Source organism: Vicugna pacos, chromosome 13 (genome assembly GCF_048564905.1).
Source record: "Vicugna pacos chromosome 13, VicPac4, whole genome shotgun sequence".
Classification (NCBI taxonomy): domain Eukaryota; kingdom Metazoa; phylum Chordata; class Mammalia; order Artiodactyla; family Camelidae; genus Vicugna; species Vicugna pacos.
This window is the reverse complement of record NC_132999.1, coordinates 47,441,147-47,467,406: the sequence shown is the minus strand read 5'-3', so window position 1 is coordinate 47,467,406 and position 26,260 is coordinate 47,441,147. Positions and strand designations below refer to the sequence as shown.

The window sequence follows — 26,260 nt, the reverse complement described above, 5'->3', positions numbered from 1 at the left end:
CCTGGAACATAGTAAATACCTAATAAGTGTAGTTGTCATTATTTTTAATGATAAATTATCTCTAAGGTCCCTTCTGGCTCAGACAGTCCTAGGTTTTATGGCTGTACGATTTAGCAAAGCCTCCAGCTTTGGAAGGGAAATGTAGCTGGACTTAAAAGAAGGCAGTGAACAGAATCTGCAGCAGGGGTCAGAAAACTTGGGTTCCAGTTTGGGCTCTGCCACCCCTGTCCTATGTGACCTTGGGCAAGTCTTTTCTAGTTTCTGGCAACTTTCCAATATGTTTAAAAGCAGCTTGGGCCTGCTGATCTCTAAGGGCCTATTCAGTTTTAACTCCTGTCTAGAGGTCTAAAGGGTACCTTAGTAACCGTCCACTGGCTCCTCTTTTACAATTTCAACTTCCTTCCCTTCTGCCCCTTGTTTCTTGGAGTATCTTCATAGCAGAAAGGACATAACTTGCCAACTCCAATGTGTATTTTAATCATATTTAGCTTTTTGCTTTTGCTGTGCACAGAGAACTCTTTAAAACAGAGCTTAATGCCATTTTTGTAAGCAAAGTGCATTCTATCAAAGAATGTCAAAATGTGCTCTGTGTTTTCAGATGTGAAAAAAGATTCATTCGAGGTATTGTCTTTCACTGCATCGCTGATTTCTTTTGCTTTTATCTCAAAAATGACCAGCACAGGCAGCCTTGTATGCTATAATTAAAAAAAAAATGCCACAGTCAGTGCATTAAAAAAAATCATGGGTATGATTTAAATAGAAGGATATTTGTTAAGTATCATATCAGAGAGAAAAATGGGAAATAACCTAAATGTCCAACATTTAGGTATAATTAAATTATGGTTTATCCACTTGAGGGCACTGTTAGAAATGGCGAGGCAAATGTCATAATACATGGGTAGGAGAAAAAAGTTGGTTCTAAAAGAATAGGATCTAAATTTTAAAGAAGCATCAGGATGAATGATAAGCAACTGCTGATATTTGACCACTTTTAGCCTATAGAATTAGCAATTTCATATGACAATTTAACATATATAAACAAAAAACGTATCTGTAAGGCAAGGGACTAGAAGGCATGCCTCCCACCAAAATACTGACTGTGGTTATTTCTGATTGAGGCTTTATGGTGATTACATTTTTTCTCCTTCTTTAACTATATTTTCTGTGAACAATTCAAGGACTGCTACTAAAAATAGTACCCTAGAAAAGCATACTATTGTATGAACAGCGATTTTTCTGCCATGTTATAGCTTGTCTGATTTATCATTTGTGTTTAAAAGGTCTAAAATGACTGCAATTACATGACCACAGGCAGGATGGAAAGCTCTCCTCTTCATGTACTTTTGGTACCAGAATTGGTTTTTATTCAGTAGTGGCTATTCAGGACATTTTGCTGGTGGGCCCAGCTTTTCAAAGCCCTTTTCATCTCTTGCCACCCCCCACAACAACAGACAAATATTTTCCGTGAGCCCTATCACTGGGGCTTCAGGCCAGCTGTGTCCCTAATCCGCCCACGTCCCAGATTTGGGAATGGTTCAGACTCCAACTGTTCCCCCATCCTACCCCGGCTTTCTTCCAATCTCATCTCTTCCAGGTCATCGGAGGCCCCATCTACCATCCCTGGCCTTCCCCTCTGATCACCACCTGATTTCACCATCTAATTTCACCCTCTTCTGTGCAGCTGGTGTTTGCTTTTTGCTGGAGCTCAGTTTGCAATGGGGAAGGATTAGGACCCTTTCACGCCGCTGTCTTTTTTCTTTTCTTTTTTTTTTTCCTTAGTGCCCTTGACCGCTCCAGGGGCTGACAGGCAGCTTGCAGAGCCTGTATTCCCTAGGAAAGAACAGGAGGGGTGGTGGGGGAGGCAGTGGTGGGCTCAGCTGGCAGGCGGATAGAGATGGCCCTTAGAGACCCCATCCTGGGGCTTAGAGCATGGCCACCCAGATGTGAGCATGGAGCAGCAGGCAGGGAGGGAGCTGAGTTTCTTCCTAGGAAATTAGCTTCAGAGATGGTGCTTGGGACCTTTACCCTGTACTCAATGGCAGCCTCTGCAGGGTGAGCTGGAACCAGATGTCTGGTTTGCAGAGGCCTCTTCTGAGAGGGCAGATGGGGACATGAATAAGGGTAGTTTCTCTGCCTTCAGATGGGGCATTACTTCCCCCCTCACCCCCACGCCCTACTATGTGTTGGGCCCAGCTATACTCAGGGATGTGGTACTTAGCCTAACAGGTAATGATGTGTACCTAACTAATAACAAAAATCCCTCCTGTGTGGATAGTACTTTACAGTTTACAAAAGCTCTTTCATCTCCAGGCTGAGAATTAAAAGCCAGGACTAGATTTTAAGTCTTTTCTTTAAGATTCTAAAGCCTGTGCCAACAGGTTTTGGTGCATTGTTGCATGGCACTCTGAATTTAAGAGTGGTTTACACCTGCCTTATGTCTAGCTGTTTTCTGCTGGCCTAAGACCCCCACTTTTTTCCAGGGTGACAATTATTAAATACTACACAGTCCAACCAAGCCTCTTTAAATACGATCTGTCATTGCCCACTAGCATTTCATGGCATAGAGAATATTAGTTTTCATGAGTCTGAATTTGCTGGATAACACGGTGGTGGTAGTGGTGACCTGTCTTGTGACTGATCTTCAGGATTTATCCCTCACGGTACCAGATTTTCAGGTCTGATACATGAAGGAAGCCTGTGAGGCACAGAGATGGTAGAGCTAGAGCTCCTGGAACCCGAGGACCTGAGGCAGGGAACCAGAGTATTCAAGAACAGGTGCTTCATCCCTAGTGCACAGAATGCCCTTGGCCAAGTCGCCTGACCTTACTAAGCCTCAGCTTCCTTATGTATAACATGGGGATAACTCATTCACTTGTTCAGCAAATATTTACTGAGTGCGCATTGTTCTGGGAGTTGAACAAGAGGACAAAGTCCCTTCCCTCCTGGAGCTTGCATCTAGTGGGTCTAAACTGCACAAATTTACTGAGAGGGACAAATAAATAAATATATGATAGAAAGTCAGGTGAACTGCCATGAAGCAAAATTCAAGCAAGGCAAGGGTATGTAATTGGAGGCTGTTTTAGATAGGGTCATCAGGTGGTCCTCAAGTGTCTCTTAGGATATTTCAAACAGATAACCATGTAATGTGCTCAGCTTTGTGCTGACAGTTGAGTGCTTACCAAATATATCATTACTATGTCAGTGAGCTCCACACCTCTCAGTCCATTTTTTAGTCTCCAAATAGCAGTAATAATTAACACTTATGTAGATCTTTCTGAGAGCTAGGCACTGTTCTAAGCCCTTTACATATTTTAACTCATTTAATTTTTACAATAAACTCTTATGAGGTAGGAATTGTTATTATTATTCCCCGTTATGGGTCAGAAACAAGCGCAGAGAAGGCCAAAGGGAGACTGAGAAGTGAACTCAGGTAATCTTTTTCTAGAGGCTGAGATCAGATGTGAGGGGGCTGTGATTAGAAACCAGGAGACAGTCTAGCTGGCACGGCTCCAATGTCAGATTGCCTGGCTTTGGATCCTGGCAGGTCTAAGTCTCTCTGCTTGGGGTTCTTCATCTCTAAAATGGGAATACCAGAATCTACCTTACCTTATAGGATCCATGCTTAAGACAGCCTTCTTTCTGTTAGTCTGTTCAGAGATCAGCTTGGCAGGGATTATGAAGGTTCAGGGGAGCCTCTAAAACTTCTGAAAGGTATAAAGGCATATCAGGCAATTGTCAGAGCAACCTAAGTTCAGCTGGAGACCAGCCCTCCGAAGCTAAGTTTTCATGAATTTGAAGGTGCCACGGCAGAATTAGGAACCCCTTAAATACAGAAGACAGCTGAAATCTTGACGTGACCACAACACTCAGCTTCCATTTCAGGCCTTACGCAGCTGCCAGGAGAGGTAAAATCTCATCAAATGTCAGGGTTGGAATGGCGCCTAGAGGCGGTCAAGTCAGTAGATGGGGAAACGGAGGTCCAAGAAAGCTGAGTGACTTACCCAAGGTCACTAGGTGCATTGGGGACATTCAGCGGGGGTAGCTTGGCATTAGCTTCCAAATCTCAGCTTCTTACCTGGCCCTCTTCGGGGAAGAAAGGGTGTCACCTTCGTTCAGGGTACTAGCTACCATGTTCCCCACGTGGGTGCCGCAGAGGCCAGGAACACCTAAGACTCCAGAGTGGGTTCGACCTGCGCGTGCGCACACCCGGCCAGCCCCTTGCCTTTTCCCCTCTTTTTCCTTCCCCTCCCCTCCCCTCCCCTCCCTGGCCTTGGGGAGTGGGGGAAACGAGAGGAGCCGGAACTTGGCTTCAGCCAATGGGCTCTCGGGCCGCGGGCCCGGCCCCCTCCTTCCCTCCGGCGCCGTCCAATAGAAATTTACTACAATGTTGTGGCGAATAGAGGGGGAGGGGCGCGCGCGGGCGGGCTGGCTGCGGGCCGGGCCGGCCTCGCCTCGCGGTGGGAAGGCAGGAGGGCGCGCTCCGGGGCTGCCTGCTCGCTAGCTCGCTCGCTCGCTCGCTCGCTCCCTCCCTCCGCCGGTGGGTTAGTCAGTCAGTCCGCCAGCTGCCGGCGGGCCCGCGAGCCGCAGAGGGCCGAGCCTTGGACGCCGGCGTCTCCTCCTGCCATTGTTCGTCCGGCGGCTGCAGCGGCGGGCGCGGAAGCCCGTGCCACCGGTGAGGCGAGGCGGCGGCGGCGCGCGAGCGGGGCGGGGTAGGGGGGCGCGGAGCTGTCCCCGAGGGGACGGTCCTGGCGGCCGCGGCGGCGCCGCAGCCTCTTTGTCTCCAACCCCCCGCAGGCCCGGGCCGGGGGCGCGGGCTCCACGGCCTCTGCACGCCCTCCGCACGCCGGCGGCCGAGGAGCTGGAGCCGAGACGTGGCCGTCCTGAGGGGGAAGAGGCGCGGGTGGCGCTGGGGGAGCGTTTAAAAGTTAGGCTGGGGTGCATTTTTGACGAGAGGAGGTCGGTACCGTCTGGTGTGTCAATCGTTGTACGGTGAGCAGGAGCCCTGGAAGGAGACCAGAGGGGGGCGAGTTGCAGGTTTCGGGTGGTGAAGGTGTGGGGTGCCGCCGCAGAGCGGTTTCTTGGTGACGAGGTAGCTGGGCCGTCTGGAGAAGTCAGGCGCAATCTGAGGGCTGGAGGGAGCCCTGGAAGGACTTTAAGGCCTTCCCGCCCTAGACACTTGCATCATTAAAACAAAATCCCCTAAACCCGAGGGCTCCATGCTTTCCCGCTGAGTCTTCCGAGGTCCCAGGTACCAAAGGGTTAAATCGATTCTCTCAGCGTCGTGACCTCTTTTTTCAGTTCGCGCATCTGTCGGCTTGGACGTATTTCCTCTTGCTTGCTAGGCTGCCTTTACCTGCGGACAGGCTGCATCTCGGCTTGCCCTCCGAGATTCATCCCTGGGCTATTATTCCTGGTGGGGGTTTGCCAAAACAGGTTTATTCTTCCCAGGAACGGGCATTCTCTTGAAAGAGAAAGTGATCTCACGTGAAACAAATTGCTGACGGATTGGTTTCTGGCCACATGATAGCGACTGTCATCCTGTTGTTTCTCTTAACTGTACCCTACCATAAATGACTAGTCTGTGGAGACTTGTCTTTTGGTATGCATTGCTGATTAGGAGTTAGTTTTTTTTTCTTTTCTTTTTTTAAGAGATGCTGAGCTTTTTTTAGTAGTCTGGGTGATTTCACAGCTGCTATTCTGTTCTTTCTGTTTTTAGGGAAAATTGCAAGAAATGGTTATGTCTTGTGTCTTGGATATTATTATAGTGAATTTATACTCTCTTGAGGAGTATCTCTTGAGGTATTCAATGCTGTTGCTCATTACTTTTTTCTATATTCTCAGTCCTGGCAAAATGTGTAGTTGGTTTGACTCTTTTAATCAAATATATATATATATATATATATGCTGTGTATAATGTATATCTTTATATAATTCTTCTCATCCCAATTTTGTTGTGTAGCATTAACTCTCACTTTTTATGAAAACTTGATGTACTCTTCATTTTCCTTTTCTTTAAGTTTGGAAACCTAAGCTCTTTGCTAGCTGACCCATTTTGATTTTATGAAATAGTTTCTTGGGGTGTTATTAATATAATCCATGTGGAGTACATAGCAGAATATATGGCACACAAGAAGCACTCAATAAATGACAGATTGAAAAATGGATATAATGACTGAACATCAGATTGCCTTGGAATAAAGGTGCTAATTCAGAGTGCTTTCTACAGGAAGGTTATAATTAAGGTAAAAGAGAAGTTTCTCACACCCCTGGGGAAACTGAAGTTTGATGTATCTTTGCCGCAACTAAATGTGAACTTACCTGCAGACCCAAGCTCAGCATGTTAACCTACCGATTCCTCTTTCTTCCAATAACAGAACTACACTTTTCCCCCTTGTATAATTGAATTCAGACTTAGAAATAAATGTTTTCAATCTTTAGGCCTCATGGAAATTCTCCCAACATTTCTATCAATGTTTTGTAACCAAATGTTTTATAGGTATGTCCTTGCACAGTATGGCCCCAACCTACGTTTCCACCTTTATTCTCCTTATTACTTGTATTTTCCACGCAAAAAGAACTGCTCAGTAATAACCCATGCTTTCTGTACCTTTGGCCATGTGATTCTATCTATGCTTGTCATATATATTCCTCCTGACTGTTTTCAGTTCTCTTAAAAATGTTCCATATTAGTAATCTGAAGTGTGGGAAAAGTTCCTTATGTGAAAGGAACTTGATGGAATTTTTTGTTTTGTTTTAAGTTTTCTTTGAGCTTCATTAATAGGGTCAGCCAGTTGAATTTTAACTGATGTTTGTTAAAAGGATTTAGATCCTAAGTGCCCCATTAGTGTGTGCAGCCCTTGGTGGTAATGATGGCTGATGGTAGATTAAGAAAACCTCTTAGGCTTCCATTCTACCCAGAGCTAAGAACACCAACTGACATGGTTAACACTTGGAAACTCTGGCTGTTAACAAATAGACTAAACTAATTAGAAGAAAGTTTTTATCTTTTAGGTGAGTCTCCGCTTGTTTTCTACGTCTCTTCTCTTTCTTGGTGGTCTATGGGCCATTTCCCTGGTGCTTGTTAAACACTCAGATCATGTTTATTGTATCCGAGTAGTAGGTATGGCAAACAGGCCTATGTTTTAAAGTAGACTTATTAATATAATTTATAAAATAACATGATATAATAATTTATGTAATATTGACAAAATAGTACACATTCTTTTTCATATTTAGAAGTGCTTGCATCTTATCTCCTTTCTTTTTCCCTAAAGAATATTTCTGAGCTAATACGTAAATTAACAAATGATTTAAAATGATTCCTGTCTCTTCTGAAAAAAAAAATGGTTGTGGCATTTTGTTGAGATATGACCTATATATTTTTCCTGTTATTCTCTTTTGTCAGATTTATGCCTCACATTTAAAACACCAGTGTGATGTTTTCTTGTATGCAGCTTGAGTTTAACATTTTTGGAAATTACAGAGCCAACCTTCCATTTTATTCCTTAGTTTATGTCTTTATTTTAAACAAATTCATTTTATGGGAGATAGTGTGCTTACAACAGTATTTGGTTTCTTTCCTCCTGTTCCTAAGAAAACTTCAGAGTTAAGCTTGTCAGAAGCATTGCCTAAGTCACAGGTTCTTGAATTCTCTGCAGGTACTTTGATATACTTATGGGTAGGTTGTGATTTAAAATATGCAATCTGTAATTTGTGATGTGAGTGATAGGACTTGCTTATATTGTTTTCTAATGTCCAAATTTAATTTAATATTGGTGGTCTGACTTTATAACTTTAGGATATCAGTGGCCATCAGGACTGAATTTGGTTCTGAAATCAAGAGGAGGGAATGTTTAGACCACAGTGTGTTTCCTTGTTATCTAAGAAGCAGGCAGCGCCAAGTGCTGCCAATGTATTTTTCAAGAGTCTCATCAGATTCGTGATTGATCACATGCATATTCAGATGCAGATTCATTGCTACCTCTAAAGGACTTGTTTTTTTCCCCTATTGCTTGAGCATAGAATCACCTTATTTTTATTTGTGAGCTAAACAATAATAATTCTAGTAAGTTTTTTCTAATGAACAACTGTACTTTTTTCCTCTGAATAAAGCCCCCAAAGATGAAACTTTTAAAAACTTTTAAAAGAGAGCTCTGAATTGATCAATTACAGCCTTACGTATGTAGAGGAACTAAAATTATTGGAAGGTTCATTGCATTTATAATAGCGTATAGTTAGAGGAGGGCCATATTTCAAATATATATGTTTATTTTTATTATTTATTTAAGTTTGTTGATATGTCAGTGGTGGCTTACTTTGTGTCCTTTTTATGAGTAGGTTCATGGTGTGCTCAGTAAAATGCAGTGTAACAAATACTCTGGAGCACACAGTGGGTTAGATTAGCATTTTAATTTACTCTTCTGTTATTTAATGAGTACACAGGGAGAAGGATATAGAAAGAGCTATAGCAATAAACATTATTCAGAAATTGGAGGTATTGGAAAGGAGAACTTTGATATTTATTTGCTTATTTGTTTATTTACTTTATTTATTTATTTATTTATTTATGGTATAGTCAGTTTACAAGGTTGTGTCAGTTTCTGGTGTACAGCATAATAGTTCAGTCGTACATAATATTTTATTCTGTGTGCTGATCTTAGAACTACCTCACTGACACTACTTCAAATGACTTAGGAAAGTTTAGTGGGAGGATCTGATTATGATGAAAGTCTGTTTACACTTATTTTTGCTGAGTATTTTTATTTAAGTGAGATTGTACCTACCTTGAAATATTAAAAAATAGGTTGGCTGCTTTTTAAATTTTAAAAAAAAGCTACATAACCATGATGTGGCCCATACAACTCATAAACTTGGAGAGACTTTAATATACCTTATCCACTAGTCTTCATTAGCTTCCCCCAAAGTCACCCCAAATAAATATGCTACCCCTAAAAGTCCCTTCCAAATAGAAAGTCCAGAGCCATTCTGGCATCATTCTCTTTTATTACTTATTTCACTATTTATTATTTTATTATTGCATTTATTAAGACCAGTTCTCGTTTTGCACTTATCTCTTGATTATCTCCAACATAAATCCATGTGGATTAAATGATGATTGTGTATTGAATTGCTACTTTCTTCCTTCCATGGCTGAGAGCTCTTTGGGTTGCTTCTATCCACTTAATCTAGGCTTCTTTTTGTAAAAATTAACATTGTTTCTGAGCTATGTGGAGCGGAGTTTGGATAAGATTAAAGTAATCTTGGTAGAGTGGGTAGGAAGAGGCAAGATTGTGTGATAGAATGGATAGGAACTAAATATTTACACTGATAAATAAAATTGGAAGAAGTAGATGATCTATTAATATTATCTAATTCTGTTCCATCTACATTAATGTATATCTATAATTTTATATTATAATTGACCCTTAAACAACATAGGGGTTAGTAGTGCTGACTGTCCACGCAGATGAATATCTGTGTGTAACCTGTAGTTGGCCCTCCATATATGAGTTTCCTCCATATATGTGGTTCCACATCTGAGGATTCAACCAACCTTGGATGGTGTAGTGCTGAAATATTTACTATTGAAAAAAAAATCATGTATAAGTGAAGCCACGCTGTTCAAAAACTTGTTATTCAAGGGTCAACTATATTATCTAATAGTATTATCTATTAATGGGGACAGAAGTACCTCAATTCCGTTTTGAAAATAGGTGAAAAGAATAAGATAAAATAAAATATGGTACAGTATCCTGTAATTAATTGTGATTTATAAATGCAGCTTGCCTGTTCCTTGTGCCTTCTATCCTCCAAAAAAAAAAAAATTGGTAGACCCTCTATGTGTCTGAATTGTAGAACTGGACACAACATAGACTGACGTTTAGATACTTTCTGCATTAATATTCACTCAGAAACTTTAATATTATATTTTGGTAGTGTTAAACACTTATAGCATTATGATGTAAAAGTTTTGAGTGAGAAACTCAGTGATTTAACAACATTAAAGCGAAGGATTATTTTGAATTGGTTAAATTTAAGCCTGTAACCCACAAGTGCAACAGAAATGTATACTTTTGGTAATTTGTGAATGTGTAGTACTATGTCAAGGTTCAGTTGTGATTGCTATTCAGCTATTATTTAATACTTACATAAACTAAGTAACTCTATTAAAATCTTTTTAACACAATGGGATCTTAACTGTATGTCTGAGTACATCATCTTATAAAGAAATGCTATTTTAATTTATGTGTCAGACATGTATTTCAATTAAGCAGTTTGATATTCTACATACATTTAAGTGAAAAGTGTTTCACCTTGATAATGCACTTGGTACAGATTTTTGAAATTCATTCCCCCTGCTAGTTTTGACCATATGGACACAGGCAGAACTGTCAAGAGCTTCCAGGATTTAAGCCCTCAAATTTTACCTGCCAACCATTACAGCATGATGCAGTAGGGACACATGGAAGGCAGCTTAAAAAGTGAAGGCTTTTTTTTTTTTGCTACCACCCACTTGCAGTTTCTTGTCTTTTTATCATTTTTAATAAGAGAATCACTACCGTTGCTAACTTACTATCTGCAGAGCCCTGCTAATCTTGATGGTATTATATAATTATATAAACCTTTTGCCTGGTGTCATATGATGTTGTATGTATGTCCTCCCACTCATGTCTTTAGAGTAATTTCTTTCCATCTGGTGTTGGAAATGAGCTCTTTGTGAGGTTATTTTTAAATCTTCAAGCTTTCTGGCACCCTCAACACTTGAAATAACACAATTGCTTTTGAAGGCAAGAAAATCTACATAGTATATTTAGTGGTTTTTTTCCCATTGAAAATGTAAATAGTGTTTTATTTAAAAAATCATATCCTGTGTCCCAAACAGAAAAAAAAATGTGTTTTATGTTTAGATAGTCTTCAGATAATTTTGTTGGTAGGAAATAATCAGTCATTTGTTGCCAAGTAGATAAAGTAAAGGAGAAGTATTTAAGGGAAGTGATGCCAAGAATGAGAGACCTGTTAAAAGAGAGAGGTTTCAAAGATATTTTATTCTCTTAAGGTTTATTGGTATCTTTTTCTGAACTCTTGCAGCAGTTTATTTGTTCTATACCAAATGTGTCACGTGCTGTCTTATACTGCACATAAAACTGGTATTTCCCAATAAGATTGTCATCTTCTGGAGGGTCAATATCATGTCTTTCATTGCCCTCCCCATCCTCCCCAAACACAGATACTGCTCAGTACAGTAGCTAGATTCATAACATAGGGGACATCTAGACACGTAGAAATGTAATGAGAATGAATTCCAGGATAATTAAGATTTAAGGCTTGGGCTATAATTCTGACGCTTCTGATTGCCTCTGTGTATGTGTGTGTGTATCATTTTTTCTTGGAAAGTAAGTTGTACATACCATGACAGTTTACTCCTAAAATACTTCAGTATGCATCTCAGAAGGATAAAGACATAACCACGATATCATTATCATACCCACAATATCATTATCATACCCAAGAAAATAAACAATATTTACATAATAACAACCAATATTCAGTCCATACTTTAAAAAGATTGATGTAATCTACTCAGCATGATTCATTCAATAATGCTTTTTTCTTCAGATGCTTTTTTTTTGACTTCTCCTTGCTAGTATCTCTAACGACTGTTAACGAACATGGGCTAACAAGAATAGTTTGATAGTTAATGTACTCCCTTTGGTGTTTCATAAGATTGAAAAGACTAGCATTGGGGTGAATGATTGCATAATGATCATAACATCATTTTAAAATAGTGTAAAGAATGTATCAGGTGGCCAAAGCAAGGTGTTTTTATTTTGTTTTGCTTTCAGATTTTTATTATGTCTACTGTGGTAGGCATGCTTTAAGATGGCCTCAGTGATCCCTGCTTCCTGGTGTTCATGCCCTTGTGTAACCCCTTCCCTTTGAGTGTGTCCTGGACCCAGTGACTTACTTCTAATGAATAGAATACAGCACACGTGGTGGGATGTCACTTCTAAGATTAGGTTACAAAAGGCTATGGTTTCTGTCTTGGGCACTCTCATCTTGTGTACTCTCTGACTCTCTTTCCTGTCACACGGATCACCAGCTGCTATATCCTAAGAACATTCAGGCAGCCTATGGAGAGGCCCACATAGTGAGAAACCAAGTCTGTCAGTATCTACTATAAAAGTGAGTTTGGAAGCAGATCTTCTGAGGCCTAACAACAGCCATGTGAGTGAGCTTGAAAGGAGATTCTTCAGGCAGAGTTGAGCTTTGAGATGGGTGTAAACCTGGTTGACAGCTTGACTGTGACTTGAATTCTTGACCCACAGAAACTGAGATACTGTTTGTTGTTTTAAGCCACCAAGTTTCAGGGATAATTTGTTGTTTGACAATTAATCCATCTACCATTAGTTTAATAATTGTTTATTGAGCATCTGTTATTTACCAGGCACTATCCTCAGTGCATTGGGACATAACAGTGAGTAAAGTAGATTAGAAATGTCTATTGTTGTGGAGTTTATATTTTAGTGGGAGAAGACAAATAATAAAGTATACAAATCAGGGATAAAATACAGGATTTTAGTGAGGATCAGGGAAAGCAGAACAAGGGGGACACAGAGTGAAGGAAGCAGGATGGATATTTTAGGTAGCGTGGTCAGAAACAGCCTTTCGGATAAGGTGACTTTTGACCAGAGTCCTGAATAGTATCTGGAGAAGAGCATTCTGTCTTGGGCACTCTCATCTTGTGTACTCTCCAGGCAGAAGAGCAGCATGTATGACGGTTAAGTGTGTTTGAGAAGCATTAAGCCAGCACGGCAGGATCGAGATGATCTAGGGAAAATAATAGGAGTTGAGTTCAGAGAGGTTGTAGGTAGGAGGAAGTATAGCTCATGTGGTACCTTGTTGGCTGTGCCACAGACTTCACATTTTTTCCTGAGATGGGAATTCTTGGGAGGATTTTGAGCAGAGGAATGGCATGATCATTCAATTAATAAGTATTAATTGATTATCCACAACGAGCAGGACCCTGTGGGTGTATGTTATCACAAAAATGTGGAAGACATAACCCCTGTCCTAAGGAAATTTGGTGATCTAGTATTAGTAGAAATAACTGAAAAACTTAGGAATAGAGGCACTGTGTCATGGAAAGATGAGTAGTTACGGGAAGAGCACAGAGTATAACCTGGGTTAAAATTCTGGCTCTTCTACTTGGTTTAACACATTTCAGCCACGATTTACTGGGTAGTATTATATGCCTGGTTAAAATAATAATGCTACTATTTATCGATCTTATTATGAGCCAAGCTCTGGGCTGTGTGCTTTATAAGTATGACATAGCTGTTGCAGTGTGTAGGCTCCAGGGCTAGAATGCCTGGTTTTAAATTCTAGTTGTATCACTCTTTATCTGGTGGTAACCTTGGGCAAGTTACTTAACTTCTGTACTTCAGTTTACTCATTTCATAACATGTGGATGATAAAAAATACTTACCTTTTAAGATTGCTATGATGATTAAATGAGTTAATATATGTGAGGTACTTAGAACAGTGTCTGGCACCAGATAAATGTTAGCCATTATTTTTACATTTAAACCTCATCACAACCCTATGAAGTAGGTGTGAATCATCCCATTTTACATTTTAAGTAGCAGGTTAAAAGTTAAGTAACTTGCAAAAAAAAAAAAAGTTAAGTAACTTGTCCAAAGTTACACAACTAGCAAGTGAAAATTGACCTCAAAGCCAATTCTTTACTTTCGCACCTTTACCTGGTACAACTTGAACATGTTAGGAAGGAAAGATGCAGGCCTTCTGTCAGAGTTAATGATTTCTTAATGATTCTGATCTTGTGAAAATACTTTTCTATGCCTCAGTTTACTCTTCTATAAAATGAGGCTAATATCCACATTACACAGAATACATAATAATAACAAACAAAAACAAACCTTTGAGTGTGCCTGTCATATACAGATATTCAGTAAATGTTACTTCCCCTTCCCCCTTGATAAAATCTGAAGATAGGGAAAAATAATCTTTAGTTAAGAAGAATTTTTACATTTTGACCCATATCTTTTTGTACTTAAATTGGGCACCTGTGTGTCTATATGTTTATTATATATAAATAAATAAATATAACTCTATAGGCATATATGTGGTTTTGTCTAGTGATGATCTTTGAATTTGATTCAGATTTACTGTAACATTTTTAAGCTTATATGTGAGTATTCTAAAAACCCATTTCACAGCAATCTAGCTTCATAGCTTCATTTCCGGACTAGTAGAACACAAGCATGTGGTTGATGTCTCCATTGTTGCTTTTATCTTTTACAGCAGATGTGAAAGTAAACATACAAGGTTGAAAACAGGAAGAGGTTTGGCCGATGTTCGTTGGGAGGGTATTTTTGTAGTGAAACTTGTATACAAGCCACCTGAAATCTGAAGTGGCTTGAATCTTCCTGACTTTTAGCAGATACAGAAAGATATACCTTATTGTCATAAAGTAAATTAAAAAAGCAAATGATTTTGCCGTTTAATGAATTCATAAATTTCCATATATTTTTGTATTTAAATGTATTGGAGAAGTGAGATAGTGTGTTCCTCTTTTTGTTTGAAACATAGAACTGATGTATAACTTTATAGTCGCCCCCATTTTGGGTTCTTTTTACCTATGACATACTTTTTCAATAAGGAAATGTAGAGTTTGTTGTTGGATATCTGTTCTAATATCATTACACTTGAACTTCTTCAAAAGCTTAAGCTTAAGGTAGCATTTTTCTACTTAGCTCTTGTTTGTTTCTGAGGAAGAGAATTAACACATACCAAATGTTAGCTAGATAACAAGTACTGCCCTTCATTTGTGTTGACTAGGTGCATATATTAAATTTAAATATTTCCATCTTTGGCATTCAATCCATAATGAGTTTTTATTGCTTTGGAGAAATTCCTCCCTCTTTCCCTTCTCCTCCTCCTTCTCTTTCCCTCCCTCCCTTTCTTCCTTTCTCCTCCTTTGCTGCTGCTGCTGCTTTTTTTTTTTTTTTTTAACATTTTTTATTGATTTATAATCATTTTACAATGTGTCAAATTCCATTGTAGAGCACAATTTTTCAGTTTATACATGACTCCTTTGCTTCTTAAATGATTCTCTCCCATACTTTTGCTGAACAGTTTTCTATTAATAGTATTTCGGAGGCAGTGTGATGTAGCAGCCAATAATGATATGGATTTTGGAATCAGACAGACCCGGGTTTACAGTAAGGTTGTTTTTGATAGGAAAATACTGCTTTCTATCTTAGTAAATAAAAGCCAGGATCCTCCAGAGTTGGCTTTAAAAGGAGATTACGTGCATTGGGTGGAATAATTGGGGCTCCCAGCAAAGACTTCTTTTCCTAAATTTTCACCTTTCCCTTGGGGAATCCCTTGCTGACCTCAGGGAGTGTTGCTTTCTCTTTAATTTTCTGTCCCAGAGATGAGTCTTCTCTTAATACTCCTGTACTACACAGCTGAGACCATGCTGGAACATTTTGTACTTTACTGAGGGCTGGGAGGTAACAAAAGGAGAATAAGCACACAGTTACTAGGATGCTTCTATATAATCTGGCTAACAAGTTAAAACTCCTCTTTAATTTATGGTCCTCTTTTGGGATGCCTCCCCTCTTGACTGCAACACACGTCTGCCTTCCAGTGGCAGAAGCCATTTCCACTAACAGTTCTACCTAGGAGTGCCTACAGCATATACAGATTGCTCTAAACCTGGAGGAGAAGACCTAGAAAAAAAATGTTCTCTGTTTTGCCAGCCTCTGGTTATATTTGAGAGAGGAGACACTTCTTGCTTGTGATCCACACCAGGTCTATATACCCCTTAACTATGGTACCCATAGAATTAATTACCATTCGCAGAAAAAAAAAAACAGTAGAGGAGTTTGGGGGTCGACATGGGAGGGGGGCTTCCTTTTAACTATTTACCACAGATTATATAATTTCTGATCATAGCTCAGTGATTTGGCACAAATTAGGTCTCAATAAATATTCCTTCCCCATTTTTTTTTGATTCTTAACATCATTTCATATCTAAGAAACTATCCTTTAAGTTTGTTGTAATTTTATCTCAGAGCTTTGCTTGAAGAGATCCTAGTCCTTAATCAGGTCCAAAGTTTGGCTGAGGACAGTGGTGATACACATAGCTTCGTGTGATTGAGATGGAACACCTGGTGCCCTGAGCTGGCTAAGTTTAAATGTTAGGGAGGTGTCCTTTGTATCGCAGACTATAAATACCGGAAGGAGATATAGCTAGAACTAGACTATTGATACGAGGTTCCTGGGCTTGTTTTTAAGATAGGGAAAGTATAATAGGGTCAAAGACCTTCGGAGTCACAGACTTGGTTTAGCTGTGTGTATTTGGGCAAGTTATTTATCCTCTCTGTTTTTTGGTTTCTTCATTTGTTAAATTTATATAACATTTAACATGACGTACCTACCTTTTAGAACTGCTGGAAAGACTGGAAATAATATGTAATATGCTTAACTGTTCCACTGTGTGCTGAAATTGGAATTATAGTTCCAGCACACAGTGGATACAATGAATAGGAACTAGTTATTACTATTATCTTAAATGACAGTTTTTAAAAATCCAGCTTCTTTTTGATTTATATTTGTTCTGATCTTGGCTTTTTTTTTTGACAGCTTTATTGAGATATAATTATCATACCATATAATTTACTCATTTAAAGTATACATTTCAATGTTTTCTAGTGTGTACAGCCATCGTCTGAATCTAATTTTAGAACATTTTTGTCCCCGCCAAAAGAACCCCTGTACCCATTAGCAATCAATCCCTATTCCCCACCCTGCAACCCCAGCACTAGGTTACCACTAACTACTTTGTGTCTCTATAGATTTGCCAGTTCTGGATGTTTCATATAATTGGAATCTTACTATGATATGTGACCTTTTCTGATTGGCATCTTTCAGTTAGCATAGTGCTTTCAGGGTTCATCCATGTGGTAGTGTATCAGTAGTTCATACCTTTTTATTGCTGATTATACTACATTTTATTTATCCATTCATCAGCTGATGGACATTTGAGTTGCTTCCACTTTTTGACTATCATGAATAATGCTACTGTGAATATTCATGCACAAATTTTTGTGTGAACGTATGTTTTCATTTTTCCTGAGTATGTCCATAGGAGTGAAATTGCTGGATCATGTGGTAACTGTGTTAACATTTTGAGGAACTGTCTTTGGCTGTTTTTAACCATGTTTTTCTCTTGGATTGAATGGTCTTCTGTTTTCTGTCAGCTGTCTTCACTATTACCAACAGCTTACGAAATTATTTTTGATTATGTTCTTACTGTATCCCATCTTGCTTAAATGATGTCATTGCAAATAAATCTGTTTTTCTATAGATTATACCCCCTATCCATGAATTGTTCTTTTCCATTTCATCACTTTTTTTGCTTGTTACTTCTCTCTGGCTGAATATGATTTTAGAAATAAAAGTTCTAAATAAAATTCTACTGAAATTTGATCTGTGTCTCGGTTTACTGTACCTAGTTATGAATAATATCCAAGATCTGTGATAGAAGGAGAGATCTTTAAACAGGTTTTTAGTACTAAAAGTATGAGGAACGCTAAATTATTCCATCAATATTCAAAATGCTTAATAACAGAGACTTTTAGAAGAAAAAGAATACAAAGTTATAAATACAAAATTAGAGATTAAAACATATTTAGAGTGAGAAAATAAATCACAACAAATTGCATATTTTAAAAGCTAAAAGACACAAATATCACAAAATTCAGAAAAATAGCATAACATTTTTTATTCATTAACTGCCTGATACACTGGTATGATTTTTCTCCTATATTCATACTGCTAAAGATTTTCATATTATGACTTTGTAGTATCAATTTCTGTAGAAACTATAGACAGATAATCAAGTCTTTCTCTTACCATGTGGCCTTGGGAGGGGCCAATACCAATGAGGGCCCTAAAGCTTAAGCTTCTTTAGTTTCACAGTAAATCTACCTCTGCATAGTATGTAATCTTAAGATATTAACCAGGAGGTTGTAAAATGCTTTTTCTGTGTTACAATCATTGATTACAATTGTTTATTATAAGTTACTGCTTGTGAGTCACTGGGATTTAATGTTAAATTATAAGTTTATTTGTGTACATTTCTATAGTATCTTTTCTTCCAGGAGTATGCAGGACTCATTGGTCATCCTTGACTGCAAAGGCTTTTTTTTTTTTTTAAAATATGCCACTCCCAAACAAGTGCAGACATTTTTCTTTCACAAATAGTTTTTGTTTGTATTAGTATGGGGATAAAAAACATGTCAAGCCTGAGGTTGATGTGTATCTTTCAGCCTGAGATGTTTTCTCTCTTCAGTTTCAGACTAAATAGTCTATTTTTTCAGGACCTCAGTACATTTATTCTTTCATACACGTTTTAATTCTGTTCATCTCTTCTTTTGGTGTTAGTATAAATCAAATACAGTACTAAAAGACCTTATGCTCTACAAACCACTTAGATGTAAACTTGCTCCATGATACTATGACCTTGGTATCTTATCATTAATAGTATTGGTCACCTACAGTTTTTTTGGGCTGACTTTATGGGGGGGTGAAGAATTTACAAGTAGGACAGAGAAATGTGAGAAGTTAGTGACAGTAGAACTAAAGCTTTTTTCCAAGGCACATACTCTTGTTTATAAATAAAAGTCTAACTATTTTATTAGATTTAAATATTGAGAGCACAGTATAGTTAGCTTTTGAGCTGAGTATATTTAGTTTGCATAAATTGTGTGTTTATTTATTTATTTTAGTTTTAAAGTACCACTACATCTTTTAATCCAAATTTAATTATAGGCCTGGTAATTTATTTCTTAGTGCATTATTTTGCATAATATACTCTATTCTAAGAACTAAATTTAAAATTTAAAAAATATTTCTAGATCATATTGAAAAATGTCTGATATGTATGTGTCACAGTTGAATAACTGAACTTTCTTTTTTAAAAAATCTTTTTAACATTTGAGCTTTAATCAGTAAAAGGCTACAACAGAAAAGCATTTTGAATCAAAACATATTTGCTGTATTCATTCTATTTTGATGATGAATAGATGGCAGCATTTGTCTCTGGCTCTGTCTTGTCCTGTTCAAAAGCAGAAAGGTGGGAGTAAGATTTTTTGAGTATCCTTGGGCTTAGCACTTAATATTCTTATAACAATCTTAGTTCTTATAGAGTCAGGTGGTGGTATTTTCCCTTAACAAATTAGTAAACTGAGGCTAGAAGAGGTGAAGTAACTTGTCTAAAGGTCATATAGCTAATTACTTGGGGGCTAAGACTTAAATCTAGGCTTAGCTGACTTCAAAATTGGTCTTATAACATAGTGATTAGACTTGGAACTCTGTTATGGGTGAAGCAGTCACATCATTTCATCCTGTTCAGATTTCACAAGTCATAATTGTCATCTAAATAATTGAACTTTTACTATAGTATTCTTATGTAACTTTTTTTGTGAAATCATACTGAAGTTAATTATGTTCTATTTTAGTATTTCTTAAGTCTTAATGTGTATACAGATCACTTGAAGATCTGTGAAAATGCAGATTTGAATACAGTAGATCTGGGATGGGGTCTGGGATTCTGCCATGTAACATGTCCATGAAGATGCCTGTTCTGCTGGTCTGGGCAATACTTTTTGAGTAGCAAGATCCTTATAAAGTGAAAGAGCAATTGTTTTCTATTTTGAGATAATAGGAAGAGTGAGAATCCAGGTATGGAATAGAAAGATGAGACATCTTTTTTTTTTCCTTATAATTTTTGGTAAGGAAGACACCGGAAATCTATTGATAACTTTGGTCTGATATTTTTGTGATTATGTATACTTGAGAATTAGATGCAATCTTACTATAGTTAAAGAGGAATCAAGAGTTGAGGTAATTCCTGCTGTGTACCAGACCCTGCTTTAATACTTTCCGTTGAGATTTTCATTATTGATTTATTTTTTGGGGTAAGGAAACTTTAAGAGTCAATCTTAACCTAATTATGAAATTAACAATATATAGAACTGACTCTTTTCTATATAAATTATTATCTTATACATGGTGAAATACTTGACTAACTTATGTGAATTTATTTTTAAACCAATTCTAGAAGGAATCATTACCATTATTAAACAGCAGTTTACTTATCAAAATTTTGTATGTTGGGGCAGGGGGAGGGGAAACACTTTGTGATTAGATTTTTACAGTTATTTAATTTTGAGGCATAATTTACATATGATGAAATGTACAAATGTTAAAGTGAGCAGTGAGTTTTGATAAGCACATATACTGTGTAACCCACATCCCTATCATATTGTAAAACATGATATAGAACAATGGTTCTCAAACTCTGGTGTGCATTAGAATCACCTTTACAGAAGCCTCGAAAAGATAGTATTGAGAGTTCTCATACTCTTTATCCAGTTTCCCATAATGTTAACATCTTTCATAAACTTGGTCCATTTACCAAAAGTAAGAAATTAACATTGACACATACTATTAACAATTACAGTTTATTTCAGTTTTTCCACTGTTGTCTTTTGCTCTGTTCCAGGATTTAATCTAGGATACTACATTGCATTTATTTTTTATTTATTTATTTTTTAAAATTATTTGTTTGAGGTGATAATTAGGTTTGTTTTGTTTTTTTATGAAGGTACTGGAGATTGAACCAAGGACCTTGTGCGTGCTAAGCATACACTCTACCACTGAGCTATACCCACCTCCCCCCTACACTGCATTTAGTGGTCATGTCTTCCTTAGTCTCCTCTGGTATATGACTAGTAAAGTTTAGTGCTGGTAAAGTTTGGTTGCATTACATTCTCTCATGTCAATCACATTTAAGTCCTGGAAATCTGTATTTACATACAGAATCAAGTACAATCCTGGGAGAATTTTTTAAAACAAAAACAAAACAAGATGCAATTAATATGATAATTGGGTAGCTTAATGAACATCTTGCTTTTTTGGGGTCCCATCTGAGATTTCAGAGGGAACTGTATCCAGAGACTGCCAGTGGCAATTCATGAGAGAATTGTACAGTTCTTCACTTTTCTCCATAAACTTTGTTTAACTCCTCAATATTAAAATGAAGATTTGGATCATCTAGTGAATCCTCATCTTGGTTTTCAGCCAGAGCTGTGGTTTCCTCCGGTGTAAGCAAAGTTTCAGCTGGGTGCCCAGGGGTCTCATGTACAGAATAAAAGTTGCCTTTATTCTCTTTGCCTTTCCTGACTTTGTTTTTTTTTCCCTCTGACTTCAGTAGTTTTAAAGAGTACTAGCCAGGTATTTTGTAGAATGTCCCTCATTTTGAATTTTTTTTTCCCCACGGTTAGATAGGTTGTGTGTTTTGGGAAGAACAGCGCAGAGGTGATGTGTCCTCATCACACAGTGTCAAGAGATACATGGTATCAATAGTCATTATTACTGTTTAAGATAGTGTCTGCCAGGTTTCTTTGCTGTAAAGTTACTTTTTTTTTTTGTCTTTTCCATATTCTTATCCTAAAAAGTGGATCACTAAGTCTAGCCTATATTCAAGGTGGCAGGAATCAAGCCCCATCTCCTGGAGGGGGAAGTATGAAAGAATTTATGGATATATGTAAAAACCACCACACTAATAAATATATTGGGGGAGATACTTCGAAGTTATGCAAATACCATGTTTCTCTTTAAAGTTTCACCAACTAATTTTAGTCTTCATCAGGGATCTTGCCTGTGGTAGTTATTGCTGTGGTGTTCTGATGACAGGCGATTTTCTACTTATGGAGAGCTTTTAAAAGCTGATTACTGGGCCCTATCTTGAGAGTTTCTGATTCAGTAGGTCTGGAGTGGGGCCTGAGAATTTGCATTTCTAACAAGTCCCCAGTGATGCCAGTGATGCTGGTCTGGGGATTTGAGAACGACTAATATATAACATTATCATAACCTCAGGGAGTTCCCTCATGTCCCTTTCCTACTAATCCCTGCCTACCCATCCCCATCAGGAGGCAATGTTCTGGCTGTTATGTAGTTACATTGTAAACACACTGAATCTCTTTTTAGAAAAGCTCAATTTATGAAAATCCAATTTTTTTTTACAAGAACCATTTAAATTTTGCCAATATCACCACCTATTTCTGCTAAGGACAAGCAGGAGTATGCTTGCCAAAAATCACTCTAAAGATTTCACAGTCACAGATTCTTATGTGAATAAGTATGAAGGAAATCCCCAAGGAGAGTTTCTCAAAATAAACTCTTAGGAAAACAGCCAAGTTTCACCCTAATTTCTTTTTACCTGTGAAATAGGTGCTTCTTTGCATTGCTAGATTCAATTATCTTACTTTTGCCATAAAATCATACAGATTTCTCTCTCCAGTTTTAAGCTGGGAACAGTTTTATATTGTTAGAAATAAAACTGTACTGAAGATAGTGTTGTGCTATCAAAACTTTGATGCCTCCTGGGAAGGAATTAGATACACAATTCACTCTGTAGTTAAAATTTTAGATTTTTCTGCCTCTTTTTGCATTTGATCAGTGGAGTTCTTCAGTGTGATAGTTACAGAGCTATATTCACAGTATAACTTTAGAGATGCTGAGATTAACTTTTTAATTCACTAGTAGTCTTGATTATCTATGTAGAAAAAAATGTATTTTTCTATAAATATACTAATCCCAACATTGAATTTATTTTTATCTCCAGTATAATTACTTAAAACAAAAGTTGAAGGTCATGTAAATTGTAAATGATATATCATAAATTTACATTTTGGGTTATTTGTCCTGAGCTCCCAACTATTATGCTATATTTGTTTACTGTCTAGCTCACCAACTAGGATAAAAATACCATGAGGGCTGGGACTTGGTCCCCTTAGGATGAAAATCCAAATTTTTAAAAAGATAAATAATTAGGGAAAATTTATTCTTATCAAAAAAGGATTTCTTTTATTTTCTTCTGAAAACTTTTGCATGTGTATGTGATTTATACTACCTTGTACCATTTTATCTGTATATGACATCTTTCCAACAAGAATATAAATTTAAGTGTAGGGACTTAGTCTTGTACTTTGTCATATAGCACCTAGAAATCTTAGACATGTTCAATAACTATTGATTTTTTTAAAAAAGGTCTTTTTGTTTTTTTTTGCTTTCTCCCATTGCTAAATTTAAAATAGCCAAATGATTTCTCATTTAGATTTCTTTTCTACTTTATTTTATTTTATTTATTTTTTGTTTGTTTATTTTTTAGGGGGAGGTATTTAGGTTTTTTAAAGTTTATTTTTAATGAAACTGGGATTGAACCTAGGACCTCATGCATGCTAATCATGCACTCTACCACTGAGCTATACCCTCCCCCCTTTTCTACTTTATTTTAAATCATCTAGAAAAGCAGGTGTAATGATAGATCATTGATTCTCATCAGAGACAACGTTCTATGTGAAAATTGTGACCAAGGCAAACAGATTTTTATTTTTGTGTATAAAAAATAACTCTTCACACATTGAGAAACTGCTTTTTTTTTCTTCTGTATTTCATCTTCTATTTTTCTCAGATTTTATCCATTCTTAGAGATTCTACTACTACCTGAAGCAGTTGACTCTAAGATCTACATTTTCCAATCTTGACAACATGTTCCAGTTCTGTCTTTTCACTGTCTGTGGGATAACTCCATTTGGACATTTTATGTCATCACCTCCCTCCACCATTCGTCTATCCAGTATCTTATTCTTTGCTAGTCATTGTGCTAGAAATAAGGATTTCAGAGATGAACGAGGCACAGTTCCTACCCTCAAAGAAACTACCAAATTGGGAATAGCTCTGTAAGAAGATAAGGATATTATGGGATTACAGAGAAGGTAAATCAAGGAAGGAAAGCAAATTCTACTAGGGACAAGGGAGTGGCCAGAAAGGGCCTTCCAAGAAGTGACTCTGAGTAGTAGATTCTTGAAGGACACTTGGGAATTAGCCTGTCTGATTGGAAAGGAGTGTGTGTGAAGAGCTTTTCAGACAGAGGGAACTGTAAGTGCAAAGGCATGAAAGAGAGAAATATATTAGGAGAACTTTGAGTAATTCTCTGTCCCTGAGTGTGGAGAGAGATGAAGTAGTGAGAAATCAGATCATGTAGAATCATGGATGCCATTATTAAGGGATTTAAACTTTGTTCTCAAACATATGGTGAGCCATAAGCAGATTACATTATTGAAATACTCTGGTGGCTCTGTGGAGGACAAATGGGACAGGACGGAAACTGGAGGCAGGAAGACAAAATAAAAGGCTACTATGTTAAACCAGAACAAAGATAATTGGGGCCTGAACCTAGAAAGTGACAGTGGAAAGGATGAAATAAGAGATATAGAGGAGTTAGGTTAAATTTCATTTGAGGATGCATTGGTTATATGAAGTGAGGCCAAGGACCCCTAGGCTTTTTTGTTTGAGGGACAGGGCATATGATTAGGTTTGCTTATTGCATAACCTTTGCATTCTTCACTTCTCTGTAATACTCAGTACCTTTGTAATTTCTTGTTTAATTTCTCCCTCTCCTGCTAGACTGTAAGACTATGAAGGCAAGGGCCATATATGTTTTACTCATTTTTAAATATTTAGAGACCAGTTTACTGCCTGCGAGACTAGATGAATGGATGAATGAGGAAATGAGTGGTGCTGCCATTGACCAGTGCAGGTTAAATATAGGAGGAGGAATATGTTTAAGGGAGGGATGGGTAAGGGAGATATTCAGTAGGCATTTCTAAAGCCAGCTTTATTGTCTCCAGTCCTATCTTTGCTGTTTCATTGTTTGTTTGTTTGTTTTTTTTAATAATGGCAAGAGTATTGTTCCTTTCCCCAGACTTGAAACCTTGGTTTAATATTTCACTTCTTTATATCCTTCACCCATCGTATCCTCTTTGTCATCAAGTTATGTCTTTCAATTTAATATTTCTTAGATTTGTCCTTTTGTTTGCATTCTTGCTGACAGAGCACTAACTCAGACCAGGGCTAAATTGTGTTAACTTTTTTTTATATGTAAACTTTTATTTTGGAATAGTTTTAGAGCTATAAGATGATTATGAAGATTGTACAGAGTGATTCTGTATACCTTACACACGGTTTCCCATATTATGAATATTTTATATAGTATGGTTACATATGTTAAAATTATTAAACCAATATTGATATGTTATTATTAACTAAAGCCCATACTGCATATTTTCAGATTTCCTCAGTTTTTTCTGATGTCCTTCTTTTTGTTCTTGGAGCTCATCCAGGTTACCACATGACATTTAGTAGCAGTGTCTCCTTAGGCTCCTCTTGGTTGTGGCAGTTTCTCCAACTTTCCTTATTTTTGATGGTCTTGGTAGTTTTGAAGATTGCTGGTCAGATAGTTTGTAGAATCTACCTTAAACAGGATTTGTTAGATGTTTTTCTCATGATTAGACTTGGATAATAGGATTTTGGGAGGAAACCATAGAGGTAAAGTGCCGTTTTCATTATATCCTAACAAGGGTACATAACTGTTACATGACTTATCATTGTTGATAATGACCTTGATCTTGATTCAAAGCAGTTTGTCAGGTTTCCCCACTGTATAATTTCTCTTTTTATCCTTTCATTTCTTTGCTGTACTCTTTGAAAGAAAATCACAGCCCTCACTTTAGGAGTGGAGTGTTAATGCTCACTTCCTTGAGAGCATAGTGTCTACCTGAATTATTTGGAATTCTGCACCACGATTTGTCTGTTTTCCTCCATTTATTTATTCAACCATTTATTTATATCAGTGTGGATTCATGCTGATACGAGGATTTATTTTATACTTCAGATTACAATTCAATACTACTTTATTTTGTTCAAATTGTTCCAACTTTGGCCATTGGGAGCTCTTTTAATTGGCCTCTAGGTTCCTTTGACATACTCTCATCAGTGTGCATGTTTGTGTGTGTGTGTGTGTGTGTGTGTGTGTGTTAACACTTTCTTACTTTCTGGCACTACTGGATACTCCCTGCTTATCTTGCATAATTCCTCCCCTAGTCCCAGAATCAGTTATTTCTCCAGAAAGCCGTGTTCCTTTTATTGGAGAGTAGTATGAGAAACCAAGATCTGTGTATTAACTGTTTAGTTGATTTTGCACTTTCCTTTCCAGTTTACCCTGCCGTATTTATCTTCCTTAAATAGAGCTTCCATTGAGTTAGGTGATTTATCACCTTAAGAGTTATTATAGCTCTCTACTGCTTATTTGATCAATTACTAG

General features: G+C 37.5%; 1 protein-coding gene and 1 long non-coding RNA gene across 11 annotated transcripts in view; one reads left to right on the top strand and one right to left on the bottom strand.

Moving 5' to 3' along the window:
* Nucleotides 1-376: 376 nt before the first annotated feature.
* LOC140700739 (uncharacterized) lies at nucleotides 377-4,208 on the bottom strand. Of its 2 annotated transcripts, none has more exons than XR_012079353.1 (3): nucleotides 4,002-4,208; nucleotides 3,607-3,704; nucleotides 377-695 (listed from the first exon to the last, which is right to left on the bottom strand). It is a non-coding gene; the product is annotated as an uncharacterized lncRNA (long non-coding RNA). The 2 variants fall into 2 exon arrangements; XR_012079354.1 differs by having other exon boundaries at nucleotides 4,076-4,208.
* Nucleotides 4,209-4,415: 207 nt separating this feature from the next.
* EPB41 (erythrocyte membrane protein band 4.1) overlaps nucleotides 4,416-26,260 on the top strand; it is a 150,656-nt gene continuing 128,811 nt past the window's right edge. For all 9 annotated transcript variants that reach the window (XM_072974943.1, XM_072974939.1, XM_072974942.1 and 6 more), the window contains exon 1: nucleotides 4,416-4,672. The gene's annotated coding sequence lies outside the window, so the exon portion shown is untranslated. The remainder of the gene's footprint in view (nucleotides 4,673-26,260) is intronic.